This window comes from Euprymna scolopes, chromosome 45, assembly GCF_053919585.1.
Source record: "Euprymna scolopes isolate OS-2025 chromosome 45, ASM5391958v1, whole genome shotgun sequence".
Taxonomy (NCBI): Eukaryota; Metazoa; Mollusca; class Cephalopoda; order Sepiida; family Sepiolidae; genus Euprymna; species Euprymna scolopes.
In genome coordinates, this window is record NC_136526.1 from 49119434 (window position 1) to 49139347 (window position 19914).

The following is a 19914-nucleotide window of genomic DNA, read 5'->3' on the forward strand; positions in this document are numbered from 1 at the left end:
AACGTGCAAAGTCGCGCATGTTGAAACACGTGAATTTTGCTCACGTGGCCGGGATGCATGGATTTCTCAATATAGGAGGTGGGAGTTAGTTGGTCGTAGAGAGAGTCAGAGACAGTCAGAGGGACAGTCAGGAGAGACAGTCAGGGGAGACAGAGACAGGCGGACGTCTGAAGCGAGACGTCACTTCAGAAACTAAGATGTGAAACTTTGAGTTCTTAATGAGGAAATCCCGACCGGTCGTAAGAAAATAAATTATCATGTGTTTTGGATAAAGCTCATCTTTGTGTTTGTGATTTCTACAAAAAGGTAAATTGTATTGTTATTATATGTCTGTGTTATAAAATGTCATTACAACAACATCTCTCTCTCTAAGATACAACATCATATGTAATAAGACAAGAACTCTCACTAAGACACATATCATTACTAATAAGAACTCACGTAACATACGCGCACAAGTGGTATCGTCTAAAATTAATAATAATAATAACTATATAACAATTGGAAGTGAAATGCTTTGTTGAAATCAGTTTTATATGAGATGCTTTAAATAAATTTCTAAACTTTCTATGTGCAGTCATTTTGATAGTACACACACAATAGTCCCCTTCAAAGTGATCTCCTCTGGCTGCAATGCACTTTTGCTGTTCCAACAACTTCTAGAGGGCCCCATGTTAGTCCTCTTGTGTGAGCGTGTCACAGTCTAACAGACACATTTATGAAATCTAATCTGCAACAAGCATCCTGTTTCCAGATAGGAAAATATATCACTTTCTACTTAAATAGCCCTTGAAGACAAATACAATAGAATTCAATATCTGAAATGCAATCAGCTGTGTTTGCGAAAATGTATTGTCTAGATCAATGAATGCAGGTCACAAAATCGAAGTAAAATAAATCGTGGAACAAAGAAAAAACAATGCCAAGGCTTCATATATATCTGACGGTTGGGCGTGTGTGTATGTGTCCATAGGCTCACTCCCACGTTCTCTCAAGGCTAGGTTCGTCTGTCAGTCGTCAGCTCATCTTGATCCCTGTCTCGCTGTCAGCTCTAAAAGTGTTCATGTGTCGTCATTCGCCACCCGTTATCAACTGATTTGTCAGCCTCCTGAGCTCCAATCCCCCACCCCGGCTAACAAGAAACTGTTTTTTCATTTCTTATCATCTCATTGACTCCCACATCAAGTGTTTTTATTATCTTTATTATCCATTCTACAGTTTTCTATTGTCATTTGCCAAATCTAAAAGCTCAATCTAAAAATATCTACAGGTTCAGTGTTTATCATTTCCTCTTCTTTGTTCATTGTTATTCATATCTAATTTGTCTTTTTATCCTCCTTCTCAGCACTTAGTGACCCGGGTCATCGTCATTGTATCACACACCTCCCATGCCCAACTTGCCATTTATTACATAAATTACAAAAACAAAATCATATTACCATAAATAATATAAAATCAACACACATTACATAAATTATGAAACAGCAGATATATAGCATTCGATTCAAAACGAAAAACAACAAATAAAAAATTGGACGTATTATTTCCAAACCAAAATGACGGGTGTGCACTTGACTCTCTCAAAGAGTATTTGAGTACTCTTAAAACACTCTGGAAAGTAATTCCTTTTTAGTTAGACTTCTGCCCACTGGTACATGCTTCTCATATCAGAGAGTAAAAATCAACCTCGCCTCTCCATCTAGGTGAAAGCAAAAATAAACGAGGAATTTTTTACTACCTACAAAATAACAGGCATTCCATTATTTCGCCCCATCCCCTAAACAATCATGAGAAATTTTAATTAGCTACACCATAACGGGCATTCCGGTCCCTTAAAAACAGGAGGAATTTTAATCATCTCCACAATAAGAAGAATTCTGCCAATTCGTTCCACCTCAATAGAAAACAAAACGAAAAAAAACAAAAAAAAACAAGAGAAATTTTTTAAAATTTAAAAATAGGAACATAGAAAAATAATTAAATTAAAAAATGGAAAAATTAATACAAACCTTCAGAAAAGTAATGTACGGATGCACAACTGGGAAAAAATGAACTTCCTCACTTTTAGTTACATGACGTTATTTTCAAAGTCTTTCGACTACCTGAAATGTGGGGCCTTCGTAATTTTCGTGTTTACAAAAGTTTAGTTTTTTGCATTTTGCGAACGCCAGAATCACTCGGTTTTGGTCTAATTAATTTATGTTTTGTACAAACAAGGTGTTTTTTTTATTATTAAATTCAATATCTTAGGACTTTACTTTGCCAGTTATCTTTCAAATAGACTCAGAAAACTAATATTCATCTTTTAAAGGAATTTTTACAATGAGTTATATTAACTTCAAAATTTAGCTAAATTGAGTACCTATTTACTATGCCTCCCCACGGGACAGAGTTAGACACCAGGGTCGTTTTTTAACGTGGAGAAAAGGTACAAAAATAAAAATTGTCTCAGCCGTGAAGGATTTCTCCTCCACTGAAAGAGAACGAGAAATGGAAGTGCCGCATCTGAAGAACAGATACTACACTTTGATCTTGACCAAAAGACCAAGTAATTCGCAATTGTATTTTGAGTAGCTCGCCATGAAAACATATTCATAACTTTTTTTTATCACGTGTACAAATTTTTTTTTTTTTTTCCTTTAGGAAATTAAGTTTAGTCCTTAATCTTTCAAATACAATCAGAAAGTAGTCGGAAACCTACAAAAAAATTATGATAAATCGGCTTTCAAAACTAGCTCCCCATATTTTTGTCCGTCCATCTTTTGCCCGTACCTATAATAAAATTAGATTTTATTGTAGCTCCTCAAAGTGGCAGTCTGAATTGAGAGAAGAAATAAAATTGTTCCCGGCTAGAAGGATTTGTGCTTTTCTTGGTTTTAATTTAATAAACAAAGAATGTGTGTATTATCTGTTTCTATCTGTTAACAAAGTCAATACAAAGTTATAAAAACATTTCATTTATAAGCACTTTTTTTTCGGATTTAAAAAATATATATATTTTGCAAATATCAATTTTTCTTATATTTGTGGAGAACGCCATTATTGTGGCATTTAATTTGTGATATATTTCAAGTTAAGTTTAGTAAATTCTATGATTAGTCACTGTTGAAATTTTTAATAAAGAAATCATTTTTATTTACTTTTTATTCACACACATTTAACATTCGGCATTTGGGGAAAGGAACGCACTCCTTGACCGGCATTTGAAGGTCACTTCCATCATCATCATCATCATCATCATCATCATCATCATCGTTATAGTTTCCTTTCTAGCAGTAGGCTACACTCCTATCATTTGGAGGAGGGGGAAGAGTGGGGTTGTGAGGAGGAGGAAATGGGTTTTGCCCGTTTTCGTCAGTTCGAACCTAGCCGGCCAAGAAGAAGGATGCTATTCGGCACCGTCAAAAAATCCTTTTTTGACGTTAAATTCTACGTTTTTGTCTGCCTTTGGAGAAAGACGTTTGTTTAGAACTCCATTTGGAAGTACTAAACTGTTATCGTTATTTTATTCTCAGTCATTGTAAGACAACAAGGTCTTACAACTGGAAGATGAATACTTGTTATTAAAAGGCAGACAAGACAACTGGTAAATTATTATTCTCGAAGGATTAATGAAGGAAACCACGTGTGTTGAGAAATTCTTTTCTGTAAAAAACAAAAATTAATTTCGCCGACGAGACGAGCAGAATATCGCCTCTAGAAAGAAAACCCCCTCTTTGTTCTAGGAACTTGAAAGATTTTTCAACCGAAGTTTCCTTCGGAAAGGAAATCTTCCATAATACAAGAATTTACCCCGTATTTATACACATAAAGCCTACTGTTATATAATGAATAAGCGTATGGTTGCGAGAAGGAACCAGACAAACAATATGTATTTAAATTTTAAATGATTGATTTTCAATCGTTTATTTATAAAAACAAACTTAACGAGAAAGCAAAACAAAGTGTTCAAAGTTCGTAAGGATGTGAGAATGTTCAGGAAAGAAGATTTTTATCGTAAAGTTAATGTTTGTAACTTCTTGGGAGAGAAAAGTCGGACGCTAATAATATGAAATTGTGATGAAATAAGAAGTGAAAATGTTAATTCTCGCTGTTGGTGTTTCCACGTGGAGAAATTGATGGATCGTGAAAGTGGGTTTAACGTCGGGGGAGGAGGGGGAATCCGACGGAGCCAATAATTACCCCATGCTGCAGATCCGCTCTGCGACCCTGGGCGACTAACTTTTTGTCACGACGGCTAGTGTTTATATAGTGGTGTCGTGGACGTAGTTGAAGACAAAGGGCAAACTGATAAGTAGCTTATATTTTGCTATTTTCTATAGTTTGTTTATTGTGTCTTAATGCGTTGTAGGGAATCGTCTGTTTAGTGTATGTATGCATGTGTTATACTGATTTAAAGCTGAAAAAGTTGCAATGTATTGTTTAATTTTTTTTTTCATTTATATGCTGTCTAAGTTGCGTTTACTGTGATGCTTGTGTTTTACATTTTGATTTTCTCTTTTGTTGTGAAGCTTATCTAGCGGTTTTCTTGGTTGAAGTGATGTGGTGACTGGTGAGCTATTCTATTGATGTGTGTATGTGAGAGAATTGGCTTTGAAATTGTTGTGTGTATTTATTGAGTTCATTTGACTTGACTCAACGAACATCTTTGTCTTAGCGTCGCCATTATTGACTGTCGCAGCTGCTGCTGCTTTTCTGGTTTATCATGTAAATATAGACGGATATGCGAATATAACACTACTAAAGCGGTAGGTGTATCAGAATTTTTGGCCAAGTCGCCATAACAAACATTTGTTTGAATAGACACCTATACGTCTATCAGATTATAACAATATGAAAATGTAATATTTCAATAAAACGAGCATAGACCAAATTTTAATATCATAAAAGCTTTAATAGAGAAATAAACAATTTTTTTTTCCTTGGATTTCTTCACTTAACATTTCACGAAATGTCGAACAAATAACACGAGTTGAATCTTATGATATTTATTTAACTGGCAAAACATTACTTACCTGTCTCACATGACTAAGATATGCTTTCTTTTAATCTTCCTGTATGAGAATTTATTCATATTTATGTATTCATATTTATGTATTATAATCCATGTATTTTTTAAATGGAAGAATTTTTCAACCACATGTCATGGTAAATCGTATCTAGTTTATCGTCCATTAAAGAAACCGGATGTTAAGATTCTCACTTTGTTATCTACGGAAGCCTATAAGTGTAAAAAAAACCCCACTAATTCAGAAACGTTAGTAATCTCGATATGGGATTATATTCCTTTTTCCACTTTTAAAGGTTTTCGAGGGCGCTGAAAACGGAAATAACAATTTATATATACGGCAAACGAAACTAGTAGTTTCCAAGATAAGAAATTTTAGTGGTCATAACGTTGGGGGTCACTTTTCTATAATAATGTAACGTCAAATGGGCACCCACTTTATGGCCACATTGGGGGTGGGCAATGAACACAATTTGGCCGTAATTTTAAAGGAATTTTCAAGGGTAAAAAAAAATGTGTGGTAAAAACATACGTGTGGTAAAAAAATAAACTCACCATTATTCCAAGAAAATTCTTTAAAGACTAGTAAATAAGTCTGAGGTATATAAAATAAATATTATAAATACCAAAGGGAGATAACTTATCGTCCTTTTTTTACTGTTGGCGTTTTTATGCTACCATACGTGAAAACTGGTATCTTTTATGTTTGGATTTACACGGATTACAGATTAACGAGCATAGTAAATGTAATATTTTTTTTAATATCTCAAAGAAATACTTGAATTTTTTATTTATTATACTATAAATCTGCATTATTCGGTATCGTCTTTTTTTATATCGAAAAAAAGGAAACCAGGAATTAAATATAAAAATATACACTGACCGAAAAATATTGACTGGAAAATTCTAAACAAAAAATAAGCTTCCACTTAAAAAAAAACAAACAAAAAAAAAACAACGTGGTTATCGAAAAAAAAAAGGATTTACACTTTGGACTTTACAGGTAAATTTGCACATAACTGTTCTTTTTTTTGTTTTAAATTTGATTATTTTATTTATTGATGTTTTATCTTCAATTTGTGATGTATAAAACTTGTGCACAAAAATTAATTATTAAAATTCTCATAGACATTTCAAAATGGGGGGGGTGAATTTATAAAACAACGTTTGTCTAAAATATTATATTCAGTTTATTGGAAAGAGCATAAATTTCACATTCACCCTGAAAAAATCGTAAAAATTGAACCAATAGAAACATTTTGATAGATTTTAAAAGTTTAAAAATTGAAAAATATTCAGCTCGTAAAAATCAATTGATTTCATTACGTAAAAAAAAAAAAAAAATGGTTGCCTGAACGCACGCACGCACGCACTTTGTAAACACTGTTTTTTAAAAAATGAAAAATAATATTTCTATTATTTTTTAAACAACTTAAATAGTTTATTTTGGAATTATATTCTATAAAGAAAATAAATAACCCACTTTAGAAAGAGAAATTACGAGTTTTTTTTTAATATTTTATTCGCAGTTTTCTGTTAGGGGTGTCAAAAATTCCCCCAAAATTCTGATACACCTACCAAAGCGGCTTTATGGTCTTCTGTTTCTCTCCTTTGTATTAAAAGGTACTTGAGCCTTCACAAAGGGAAATATTTACTTCTTTCCCATTTTAGGTCAAAGAAACTTTTTGTTTGTGATTCCTTTCGGAAAAGAAAAAAAAAAATTTTATGGAAAGACTGGGCATCTTTTTTGAGAAGAACTGAATTTTAAACAAGGACTGTTTTCCGTTTTTATATGTTCTTTTCTTTCAGCCTTTCTTGCAAGTAAGGATTGACGTCTTTTTTGTATTTTTTTTATATGTATTTTAAATGTTTCTTAAGTTTTTCTTTTTTTTTAAACCCCAGCCTTGGGAAATAAAGGCAATTGATAACTTTTTTTTATTTTAATAAACTTGGATCATTTTAAACTCATTCGGGTCTGCATTTCCTTTGCTCATTTCCATCAGTTACTCTTTTCCGAGAAATTTGCTCTAAATGCTTTTTTTTCTTCTTTCATTTTTGTTACCATGAAAAACGGATTTTGGTGACGAATCCAAAACTCCCTTATCACTTACAAAACAAATACCCGGTTGCACAAAAGCAGATAAAAGTAGTTGAAAAATTTTCCAGTCATTTTTGGAGCCAACCGTTTCAATATAATCACAAAAATATATAGAGAAAAAACTCGAAATATTTTGTATGTTTATGTTTTTAAGACTTTAAAATAAACTATTTATTCTTTCGATGACATATGCATTCTAGCCGACAACAATAAACAAATTGTTCTTTATTGTTGGCGGCAATTAGGAACATTTTTCAACATAACTCCATCGTACAATTTGGCATAGAACAAAATATGGTACTTGTACAGTTTTATCAGGACGTTAAAAAATGAAATTATCGAAAAAAAAAAAAAAAAGTTATATTGTACATATCTGTTTTGGACAGAAGATATCCGAAAAAAAATTTAACTTTATTTGATCGAGTGTTTTTTTTTTTTTTTTTTTTTTTTTTTGTGTGTGTGTGTGTGTGTGTGTGTGTGTGTGTGTGTGTGTGTGTGTGTGTTTTATATACAGTGGAAAAATACGTTTTTATCACAGCACATTGAAGGTAGACATCTTTGAATTTTTTAAAATTTTGTTTGGATTTTTAGCATACGCCGCGAGGTGATGACTCAATTTAAAGCGCCGACACTCCCTCCCCATCTTTAACACTAGCCTTTCTTTCTAAAAATCGAACCTTTTGCTCGGTATCATAACAATTATTTTTTCACTGTCAAAAAAAAAAAAAAAAGAAATAAAAAATCTACTCGATGAAATTAAGTGAAATTTTGTTTCAGTGCAATTCATTCCATAATGGATTAGTATAATATAAACTTTTTTCGATATTTTCATTTTTTTAATGTCTTGATTAAATTGAATAAGTACCCAAAATATTATTAACACACTTCCTTCCCTCCACGTTTTCGTATTAGTAGGGACTGCCAAAAGTCACCACAGAATTACCCCACCCTATATGTAACACAATGTAACTTTAGTATAACTTAATATTATCAGTAAAATTTTTGTACCATTTAAAAGAAGACGGGGAAAAATAAACCAGTAATAATTTTTTTAATATTTTTCATCGAACGAAAATAATGAACTTGCGAGACGAAAATCGTCTTTACATAATTGGCGCTTTAAAATAATGTTCCCATGTAGTAGATATTCCGAACGTGAAAACATACCTGTATTTAATAAATCTAGCAAAAATCAACTAATCGTCAGATTTTCGTGAAATTTTCGATACTTATCCATTTTTGAATGAAATTACATATAAATGCAGTTTTCGTGAAATATGCTAGGGAAAATACTTTTTTTAGTGCGTGTCCCCTCTCCCATATTTATTTTTTCGAAATTCGAACAAAATATATTTAAATCTATCGAAATTTATGTTTATTATGAAACATAAGAGTTCAAATAAGTAAAAAAAATATTTATTTTAAAAAAATTGAAATACACATATTGAACAAAAATTTACCTTGAAGATGCAATTAAAAAATTGATATAAACTTAATATTATGTTTGTTTGTTTTTAAATAGCGTATTTTCGAATTAATATATACTAAGTTGAATTGCCAAGAAAAAGAAACTTCCTAGGAGTTAATTAATTTTTAAAAGATTAAAACGATTAAAATTCCATTATTTCAAAATATTCCGTTACAACATAGATTTTTAATTAATTGTGTTTAATTTTTTTTAATATTAAGTTTTCATATAAACATGACTCTTGTCAGCTATTTTATCGCCAGATTAAAAACAATTTGCAAATATTATTGCACAATATTAAGCATTTTGTAGCCCCCCCCCCACTCATATTTTGTTTGTCTCTTTTTACCGAACAAATTTATGAAAGCTCGTAGGTAACCAAATGAACATTCAGTAAAACCGTATTTCATATTTTATATACAAATGTTAATAATATTATTAATCATTAAACTGTGTAAATTTTAAAACCCAACAAAATTATAACAAAGATTAATTATTAATTGCAGTTTGAAGAAGATAAACAAAGGTTTGAAAAAATCATTAAGTCGCTTCTGCTTTTCCATAGTTCGTATAGTTAACACAAATCTGACGTCACGGAAACATGCGGTCCAATTTTCACAATCGTTTGGCAGTCCCTACATATCAGGCAGAGATTAGCGCACCCCCCATCCACGGAAACGCAAGAAAAAAGGCATTACGACTAATCGATGTTCCGTTCGAGATAAAAATATTAAGAGATTTGCTAAGTTATGGATTTCTTTTTTTTTCTTATATATATATATATATATATATATATATATATATATATATATATATATATATATATATATATATATATATATATATATATAAATCACTTTGTATGTGTGTGAGTTCGCTCGCAAAACGACTGGGTCGATCGTTTAAAAAATGTCACACTACATGTACCTTATGTGCCTGGGAGTGTTTTTAGATAGGTTTTGTATAGGAATACCTCTGATAAGTATCAAAAATCGATAATCTAAGAAATCTGATTCAAGAAGAAACAGTTCAATTTTGGTCCAAGTTAACACCTTTTTGCTGCCTACCAATATAATTGTATTCAAGAAGTTTTATCACTACACAAGCAGAAAGGCTCAGCCCATAAAATCAAAAGTAAGCAGAAGCACGTTCAAAGTGAACGCTTCTGTTTAGAGTATAATTTGACCATTGTACTTGACTTTTGCATTTTAACTTAATTCAAGTTATTATATGAAATAAAAATAATTTAATAAAATCAACACCAAGTTCTCTACATTGTAATGTAGAATACAATGAATTGTAGGCTAAGTCGCTACGGGGAGGCAGGTGAAGCCTCCTCCTGGTGCACAACGGTGAGTTCCTGGCTAAAGCAGGCAATCAATTGATTTGATTGACGAATGGGCGATTTCAACGATTTCGATGACAATAAAAGTATTAGCAGGGTAGAACATTTTTTTAATCCTCTTTAAATTCCGAGCAACGTCGGGTCGCCCTGCTTGTTTATATATATTTGTTAAATAAATTGTGTATAAGTTAAAGGTATTAATAAATGTCTCATAGTTCGATTTGTTTCTTCAAAGCATGTTGCGATTTTGTTGCTTTACGTCTTTCATCAAGACGAAAAAAAAAACAGTAAATACAAATAATGCCCAAATTGGATATTACCAACTTCCCAAAATTATTAGTGAGTATAAACGTGGATACTTATATGAAACAGTAAAAATACATAAACCAAACTCTCCGCTACAACCCATCATATCACAGGTTAACACACCTAATCTACTCCTTAATCAAAGTACTCAATGATCTCATTAACTTATATCTACCTAGTAAATACATTGTTAAATCAACTCATGAACAACTACAAATTCTAAAAGACAAACAACCCAACAACATCCATCGCCTCCCTCGATGTAGAAAGTCTATTCAGTAATATTCCTGTAAAAAAAAAAAAAATTGACATTATCCTAACAACATATACAACAACCCGTCTCTCCCTCCCCTTAAAATCTATAAAAGAATAATTTAAAATATTAGTTTGTACTACTGAGGTACCCTTCTTCGACTATAAAGAGAATATTTACACCCAAATAGAGGGAGTTTCAATGGTTTCCATTCTCGGTCCCACATTTACCGAGTTTTACATGAATGACGTCGAAAGCCAGATATTTAATAGCACCCACAAACCCTCTAATTATGTACGGAATGTTGACGATATTCTCATCCTAGATGATAACAATGAACAAATTCTAAGACTGAAGTACCTATTTACAATGCCTCCCCACGGGGCAGAGTTAGACACCAGGGTCGTTTTTTTTTAACCTTAAGTCCATGTGTTAGAGTTGATGTTACTGCTGTGCATTTAAACATGGACTAAGGATGTAACAATATATATATATATATATATATATATATATATATATATATATATATATATATATATATATATATTGGGTAAGATGATTGATAGTTTATAATTAAAATTAAAAATTAAAAATCTGTTTCACAAGGAAGAACAAAAAAATCAAATAATTGTACGATCATTTCAGAAACAATGTTGTTATTGAGATAGACAATAAGTCTTGACAATAATTTTACCATTTGTTTTTTTGAAACAAAGTTTCCTCATCAGCAAAAATATTGAGTGGAAGTTTAAAAGACACCAAAAATAAAATTAGCATTTTTTTAAGTAAGGCAGATGTATCTGGAAAATATTAAAAATATAAAGGAAAATAGTTACTTTTTTGATGTTGATAAACAAAGTAAGATAAAATAAAATAAAATCGGGAGGAAAAGTAGGTTAAGAGGGGATATTTTAGATATTTCTTATAAAAATATATATACCTTTTAATGGTCCGCATTTAAAGCTCATAAATATCATCACCAATGCATTCATTGGGATGTTAAATGTAATTTATGAATGGTTGAAAATTTTGATACATACAAACTTCAAAGGAAACGCCAATAGAATAATATTACCAGTTTAAAATCGTTAGGAACACTATATTTGCATTTATTTAAAACATTTCAATTATAAAGGGAGATAACTTCTGTTTTTTAACAGTGATACTCAAATAGAAAAATAAAGAATTTTATTGTTCAAAGGGAGATAACCACTAATTACTTATAAGTTCATTTTTTATATAATGTTTTAAAGATAGTAATATTAATAAAATCAATAATAGTTATAAATGAATCTTATTGGTAGTAATTAAATAATAATAATAATAATATTTTTACTAGTAATTATAATATTAATAGAACTAATATTAATAAAAGTAGTAACATATAAATTCACAGTGAAATATGTAATAAAATAAAATGGAACATAATGGTAAAATATCAGATAAGATAATAATAATAATAATAATAATAATAATAATAATAATAATAATAATGATAATAATAATGATAATAATAATAATAATGATAATAATAATAATAATGATAATAATAATAATGATAATAATAATAATAATAATAATAATAATAATAGTAATAAAACTATAAAAATAGTTATTAATTTATAAATTATAAATTTTAAGATATATTAGTAATAAGAAAATCTTATGATTCATGGTGGCTTAAATTTGTCGAACCTTTACCAACTTTTATGAATACATCCCGCAGGAATTTCGTCTATTAAGTTTAAGACGATGGTTTTATTGTTATTATATTTTAAAATCTTAAGGGCTTCTTATCTACTAAGTGCACAGAATCTGTCCCTCGGCATATATGCTTTATAAGATCCTATTATTTCCCATTTCAAATTGAAGGGAATATTTCTATTATTAAGTGGCCAAATATATTTAGATAAAGAAGTCTGTTTTTTTCAAGGAAGGATTTTTTTTTTAAGCAATCAACAATAGAATCTTCAGAATGTGAAAGAATATATAATTATTTCTACAGCAGCTAGACAATATATATATATATATATATATATTTATATATATATATATTTATATATATATATATATTTATATATATATATATTTATATATATATATATATTTATATATATTTATATATATATATTTATATATATATTTATATATATATATATTTATATATATATATATTTATATATATATTTATATATATATATATTTATATATATATATAAATATATATATATATATATGAATATATATATATATAAATATATATATAAATATATATATATTTATATATATAGATATATAAATATATATATAATGTTTTTAAAACAAATTCATATATATATATATATATATATATATATATATATATATATATATATATATATATATACGAGCTGTAATGGTAACTCCCTGCACTGATGATTCCCAAAAGGATGAAACACTACTCTCTGTAGGTATTTAAAAATTATTATAGTAATAAATATGTCATCCCCTTTAAGAAATCGGTTCTTATTGTTGATCATTTTAATGTTGAATAGTTACTTGGTCACTTAAGCTCACATGTGCAGATCATATTAAAAATATTAGATAACTTAGGACGCATGTCTCGGCATATAAAAGCGAAAATGTATGTATGTATGTATGTATGTATGTATTATGTATGCATGTCTGTATGTGTGTTCGCTTTTTCTGTATGTCTACAAAAGGCTTTTTTTCAGAGAAGCAGTTGCTCGCCTAACAACTTTTTAAAACTTTTTATATCACATGTAAATCGTAATATCTCAGAGTTGTCAACGGAGCTCGCCTGTTTATTTAATTTGCTCGACTTCGGGAAGATAAATATTCAAAAGTTTTTGCTCGCCGCATGTGGATTAAGCCTTTTCCTATAATTAATTCTGGCGGCATTTTCCGGTTTCCCCCTACCCCCGCATTCCGCAGTAAATGAAATACTACTCCGCAGTTGACCTCATTAAATCGTTAAAACGTGCACCTGCCAAATCTAAGTAATTAAATAAATTCAATGCGTTTCCATTGGTATGTCACAGTGGTGCAATGGTTAACGTCGCACGCTTTTTTTTTCACACTTTAATTTACAATTTTGCCTCAAGGGTTCCGATTCGATCCTCATACTTACCTACCAAAACATTTTTTTTTAAATTTTAACCCCTTCCCCCGGAGTTTTCATTTACCCAAAACCACACACACCTTCAAACACCCGGGCAACACCAGGTACCCCTTGCTAGTTTAATATAAATGTTTAAATTTCAACCTAATTTATTGCAGTTAACATTAGCTGTGTTGTTTGCTCCCTGCTAACTGATTTCCCTTTCATTCTTTCATTCTCTGTTTCACTTGTTACTTCTCTTTTCACGAGAGCAGTGAATTGGTAGCAACAGTAGTCACTGAAGCAACATAATTGCTATAGAAACCAGTCATAAAAAACGTCGCTCACCTCCTTACGAATGTTTACAATTTTGGACACCAGTAAATGCATCATAACTTTTGTTTTACTGAACGAAAATTTAATTTTTTTTTTCACAATATAGCTGAGAAGGTGATCGATAAACCGTAATACGTGCTTAAAATTTGGTCGAAAAATGAGTGAGCGGTGAAGCTTTAAAGCAGTTCTAAATGACGAAAACTGCCACTTAATCATATATTCAAACACGTGTTTGAATGATAACTGAATTTTCTCTACGTTAAAAACAAATCTTGAGTCTAACTCTGCCCACCTAGGAACATAGTTCTAGACATATTATCTCTGGAAAGGTGGGTAAGTCCATCTCCTTTCACGTGTTTGATGTGGGATGTAAATTACAGCAAATAAACCATGCGACGTATTTCTCTTGGCAAATACTAATGAGGTTGTTCTTATTAAAATAAATGACGAAATAATTACAAAACTATTTGGAGCAACATTCATGGATCAATTATAAAAATGTATAAAATAATAAGAAAGTGAAGTGTCAAAATTAGTATTTGTGTTTGAATGGCCGAATACCGTTAAATGTTTGTGCAGAAAAAAGGTTTTCTTCAGTTTGCAATGTTCTCAGCACATGCAAAAATGACAATCCTGTTTTCTTTTCCTGTTTCAAGGTGCATAGAAAATCCATATTTCTTTCTTCCTACTGACATGCGAATTAACCGTACGTTCAAACGATTCCAATAAACAAACAAACAAAAAATATATGTCCTCCTTTATGAAAGCAATACCTGCTATTTAAATGCTCAAATTTCGCAGCGTCTCAATTTTCGGATCAAGTAAAGATTAGATACCCCGGTAGCAGACGACAAAGATAGGCGCACATTTCAAGTGACACCGGTTGTTCGACCTTGACATTGCGGTTGGTTGTTTGTAAACACGTCAAGTAGTAGACATGTCCGAATGTTCGCGAGCAAGATTTTTTAAATATCTTTTTTAAGATTTAAATGAAAAAATATATATTTTCTTTTATATTAAATATTTACACAACTTTTAAGGATTAAAAATAAATTTTTCCTATTTACGCAAAACTTTTTAATGTAAGTAATAAAACGATCGTATTTAAACAAAATATATTTAAATAAATGGGTGTCTTTCTGAGTACGTTTTTTATATATATTTACAGAACTTTTAAAACTATTAATAATAATAATAATAATAATAATAATAATAATAATAATAATAATAATAATAATAATAATAATAATAAATAAATAAATAAATAAATGGTAAATTTTTACGATGTGCCCCAGCCCCAGCATATTATAAACACTCCAACCTCCCTATGTTAAGAACGGCTTTCGGAATAAAACCCCCAACCTCAAAAGCTGTTCTCAACAAGGGGAGATTGGGAGGTGTTTATTCCGAAAGCTGTTCTTAACATGGGTGGTTTGGGGTGTTTATACTACGCTGGGGCCAGCTGTAAAATAATACCACATAAATAAATAAACCGAGGTTATAAGTGAGAATTTCGGATGATGTCAATTAAAAAATACACAATTAAAAAAAAAAAATTGAAATAAAATTATTATAACCAAACTTTTTAATAGCAGAAACAAATATAAAATAACTGACTTGTTCGGATTTTTGCGACCAAGATTAATTTTTATGTACAGTGTGTGTGTGTGTGTGTGTGTGTGTGTGTGTGTGTGTGTGTGTGTGTGTGTGTGTGTGTGTGTGCGTCGAGTGTTTATCTTTCTTTGTGCGTTTTTAATACAATTCAATATTTATTAAAGTGCGATGTATGTAGGTGGTTAGTGAAAGGAGAAATCCTTCTAGACCGAGGCAATTTTTGTGCATAATAAAATCACAAGTATAAACAATCAGATTTAAAAAATATATATTTTATTCACATATCTTTTATAGCTTTTTTTTTTGTATAAAGATGAAGTGTACAAATCTTTTATAATTTTCATTTAACCCCCCCCCCCAAAAAAAAGCTTGCTATTTGTTTACTTCTCCATAAAGATAAATAAGGTACAAGTAAGTTTAGCGTCCGAAATTTTCCGTTTCTAATGTTTTGCAATTAATATAGTTCATTCTTTTTATTTAGGCACCGCCAAAACTGGGGGGGGGGGGCAGGTAAGTACTTTTTGGCGGACGGTCTTTTTAAAAATCTACCAAAAATCAAGTAATTATCCAATCAATACGAAATTTTCAGCGATTATTAAGAGAAGAATGAACTTTATAACAGATTACTTATTTTTTATTGGAACCCACTCAAAACGAGGGGGGGGGGTTGTAAGCAATAACCCACTCAAAAGAGGGGGGTTGTAAACAATATATATATATATATACATATATATATATATATATATATATATATATATATATATATATATATATATATATATTGCAATATATATATATATATATATTGCAATATATGTAAGCAATATATATATATATATATATATATATATATATATATATATATTGCAATATATATATATATATATATTGCAATATATGTAAGCAATATATATATATATATATATATATATATATATATATATATATATATATATATATATATATTGCTTACAACCCCCCCCCTGTTTTGAGTGGGCTCCAAATATCCTTAAAATAATCATCTGAAACTGAACACAACATATTGTCTTGTTGTAAGGGACAGGATTATAGATTGAAAAAAAAACTTGCTTGCATACCTTATTTTGACGTCTGAATATCAGAACTTCGATTGTGTTTAATTATTCCGCTCTTGAGCTTTGAAGCGTGTAATTTAGTAAATATGTTAAGTAAAATAATTAATTAAAGTTAAGCAAAAGAAAAAAAAATTTGTTTAAGTATTTATACGAAAATCCCCATTTTAAAATCTTTGATAAATAAATTCAGTTTTTTTTTTTTAGCGAGCTGAATAATGCATGACCATTATTAAACAGGGACTGCTTTGAAGAATCGATACAAAAAAAAATCGATAAATGTGTTAAAAATGGTGCCCGGAAAACTCGTCCCGGGAAAACTCGTCTTCAGAAAACTTGTACCCGGAAAACTTGTACTCGGAAAAATCCCCCCCCCCCCCAACCTTTTTGCTAGGTAGGAAAACTCGTCCATTATTTAATAAATATCGATTGAAAACACGTTTTAGTACCGTTCTTGAAGGAGATGCAGTGCAACCAGTGCATCTCAGATGCACCCCGATTAATATTTTTAAAAATTATTTTTAACTCGTGCTTAAAAAAATAAACTTGATCACGGAGTTAAGATACGAAAAACGAAACCAAATATTTATTTTAAAAAATAGTCTATTTTTAACACTTTTTGTGTCATTACGAAACAAAAATAAAGAAAGAAAACACGTATTATCAAAGAAAGCAATTATTTTATTCAGAAGAATTATTTTAGTTTAAATAATTCTTGTGTCATTACAAAACAACAAAAATGTAAACACGGTCTTATGTAATTTTGGTACCGCGACCGCGCTAAAATAATAATTTCGAAAGACATTCTTAACATGGGGAGGGGAACTTCGTTTAAAAGTTATTTCGGGGGCACTTGTGCCGTACTTAAAAATATACAAATTTATTTTCTTTTGGAGGTGGGGGGGGGGAGGCTCGTTTTAAAACTATATCTACCTCAGCATTTTCTTTCATTTTCGGACATTTTTTTGTTCAAAATTATTTACTAAGTAATGTCGAGTGCGACATTACTTGTTATTTCTTTTTAACTAAACTCTTTAAAATAAGTTTAAACACCAAAAACTTACAAAGCCAGGTAGAAAACGAAAACTTAGAAAAATCAATTTAATTTTTTTTTAAGCAATAAACGTGTAAAAATATTTTTTTAAATATTATGGAATGTGCATTATTACCTAAAAAAATACAAATTTATTTTCTTTTGGAGGGGGGGGGTCGTATATCTACCTTAACATTTTCTTTAATTTTCTATCTTTGAGCAATTATACTCCTAAGACGTGATCCTCTTATGTCGGACATTTTTGTTCATAAGTAACACTCGACATTACTTTTTTTTTTTTTTTTTTACTAAATAAACTCTTTAAAATAAGTTGAGAGACCAAAACCTGTCAAAGCTAGGTAGAAAACGAAAACTTAAAAAAATTAATTTAATTTTTTTAAAACAACAGTAAACAAGTAAAAATATTTTAAAGTATTTTTTTTAATATTATGGGATGTTTATTCTCTTTTAAAGACAATATCTTCTTAAAAAACGGTCATAAAATGTGTTTTCAATCGAAATTTATTCAATAAGGGATCAGTTTTCCTACTTAGCAAAAGGGGATGAGTTTTCGGGGGTCGAGTTTTCCGAGTATGAGTTTCCCCGGAGACGAGGTTTCCGGAGACGAGTTTTCCTAAATTCGTTAAAAATATCATTATTTTTTCGATCCCATCTAACAACGTTTGCCGCCTTTCGACTACGGTGGGCCAAACGCGCTGAAATAAAAAAATTTATTCTGCTTTAAATTGCCCCTCCCCATTTTGGAGAGCCTGACCCCCACACACATACACATTAAAACCAAACTCATACAAATGGTCACCCATCTGGTACTGGCCAGCCTCAGCGTTAATAATACATTGAAATTTTCGTGACTGAAAAATAAGTTTTTTTTTTGCCTGTTTGGTGTTCCGTAGTTTGCTTTTTATCAAGTACAAATGTAAACATTATATCAAATCGACGCAGAGTAACTGGTTGCCTATATGAATAAGTGGAATTATTTGAAATCCAGGTAATTATATTATAATATTTTTGCATATTCTCATAGAAAATCACCCAAAATCTTAGTTAGACAAGAAATAAACAAATTAATTCTTTCAAAAACCTTCTTTTTTTTTTTTTTTAACTATTTATATACGTATTTTGTGCAAGACAAATAATGTCAATTGTTAACTTGGGGGAAAATTTAACATTTAAAATTTAATTAAAAATGGTAGAAAAAGTTTTACATTATTCTGCTTTCTATATGATAAAATTCAGGGTTTTATCTTTCTGGGGGAAAAAAGTTACTCAGAAATAATGGATTTTAATAAATGTAATTTCGTTTTAAAAAAACAACAACTTTATTTTTCGGCCATTTTTGGCGGTGTCTATTTTTATTGTTTTTATTTTTATTATAATAATTATTATGAGTGTTATTAAAGTTCTGTAAATATATTAAAGAACGCACTCAGAAATACACCCATTTATTTTTATATATTTTGTTAAATTTACGTTCGTTTTTTTACTTGCACAAAAAGTTTTGTGTAACTAGAAAAAAGTTTTTTTTAATCCTTAAAAGTTTTGTAAATATTTGATATTAAAGAAAATGTTTTGTAAATATATATATTTTCTTTTAAATTGTAAAAAGTTTTCGCGAACATTCGGACATGTCTGCTATTTGACGTGTTTTCAAATAACCAATGGCAATGTCAACATTGAACAACCGATGTCACTTGAAATGTGCGCCTATCTTTGTCTTCTGCTGCCGGGGTATCTAATCTTTACTTGGTCCCAATTTTCATATGTTCCCATTTCGTTTCCTATCACTAGTTTGAGTGTCAGTGACTTTTTACAATACGTACACGCCACCCTTGGACGTTTGTTTCCATGACCGTTATCACTGAAAAAGTAACAAAATGTTTATAATGTTTACATTATTTAAAATATTTTTTTTCATTTTAGATATTGTTTAAATTATTGTTATAAATAAATTACTCTGACACATATATTAAATATTAAAAATAAGTAATTCCGACTGAAACAAGATTAAACTATTTTAATGTCTCGCTTGGACGTAAAAATACTGTTACTTTAATTTTTAATTTGTATGTGACATAATTTTCAAATAGTATTTATATATTTTAAATTCTAATGTTCTTATATATATTATTTTTTTAATGAAAAAGAAAAGCTGTAATATGGAAATGCATACAGGCTTCCTCCAGTCTTGACAGACTATGGATACCCACTGTAATGGTGCCTTCACATAAATTTTTTGTGGCA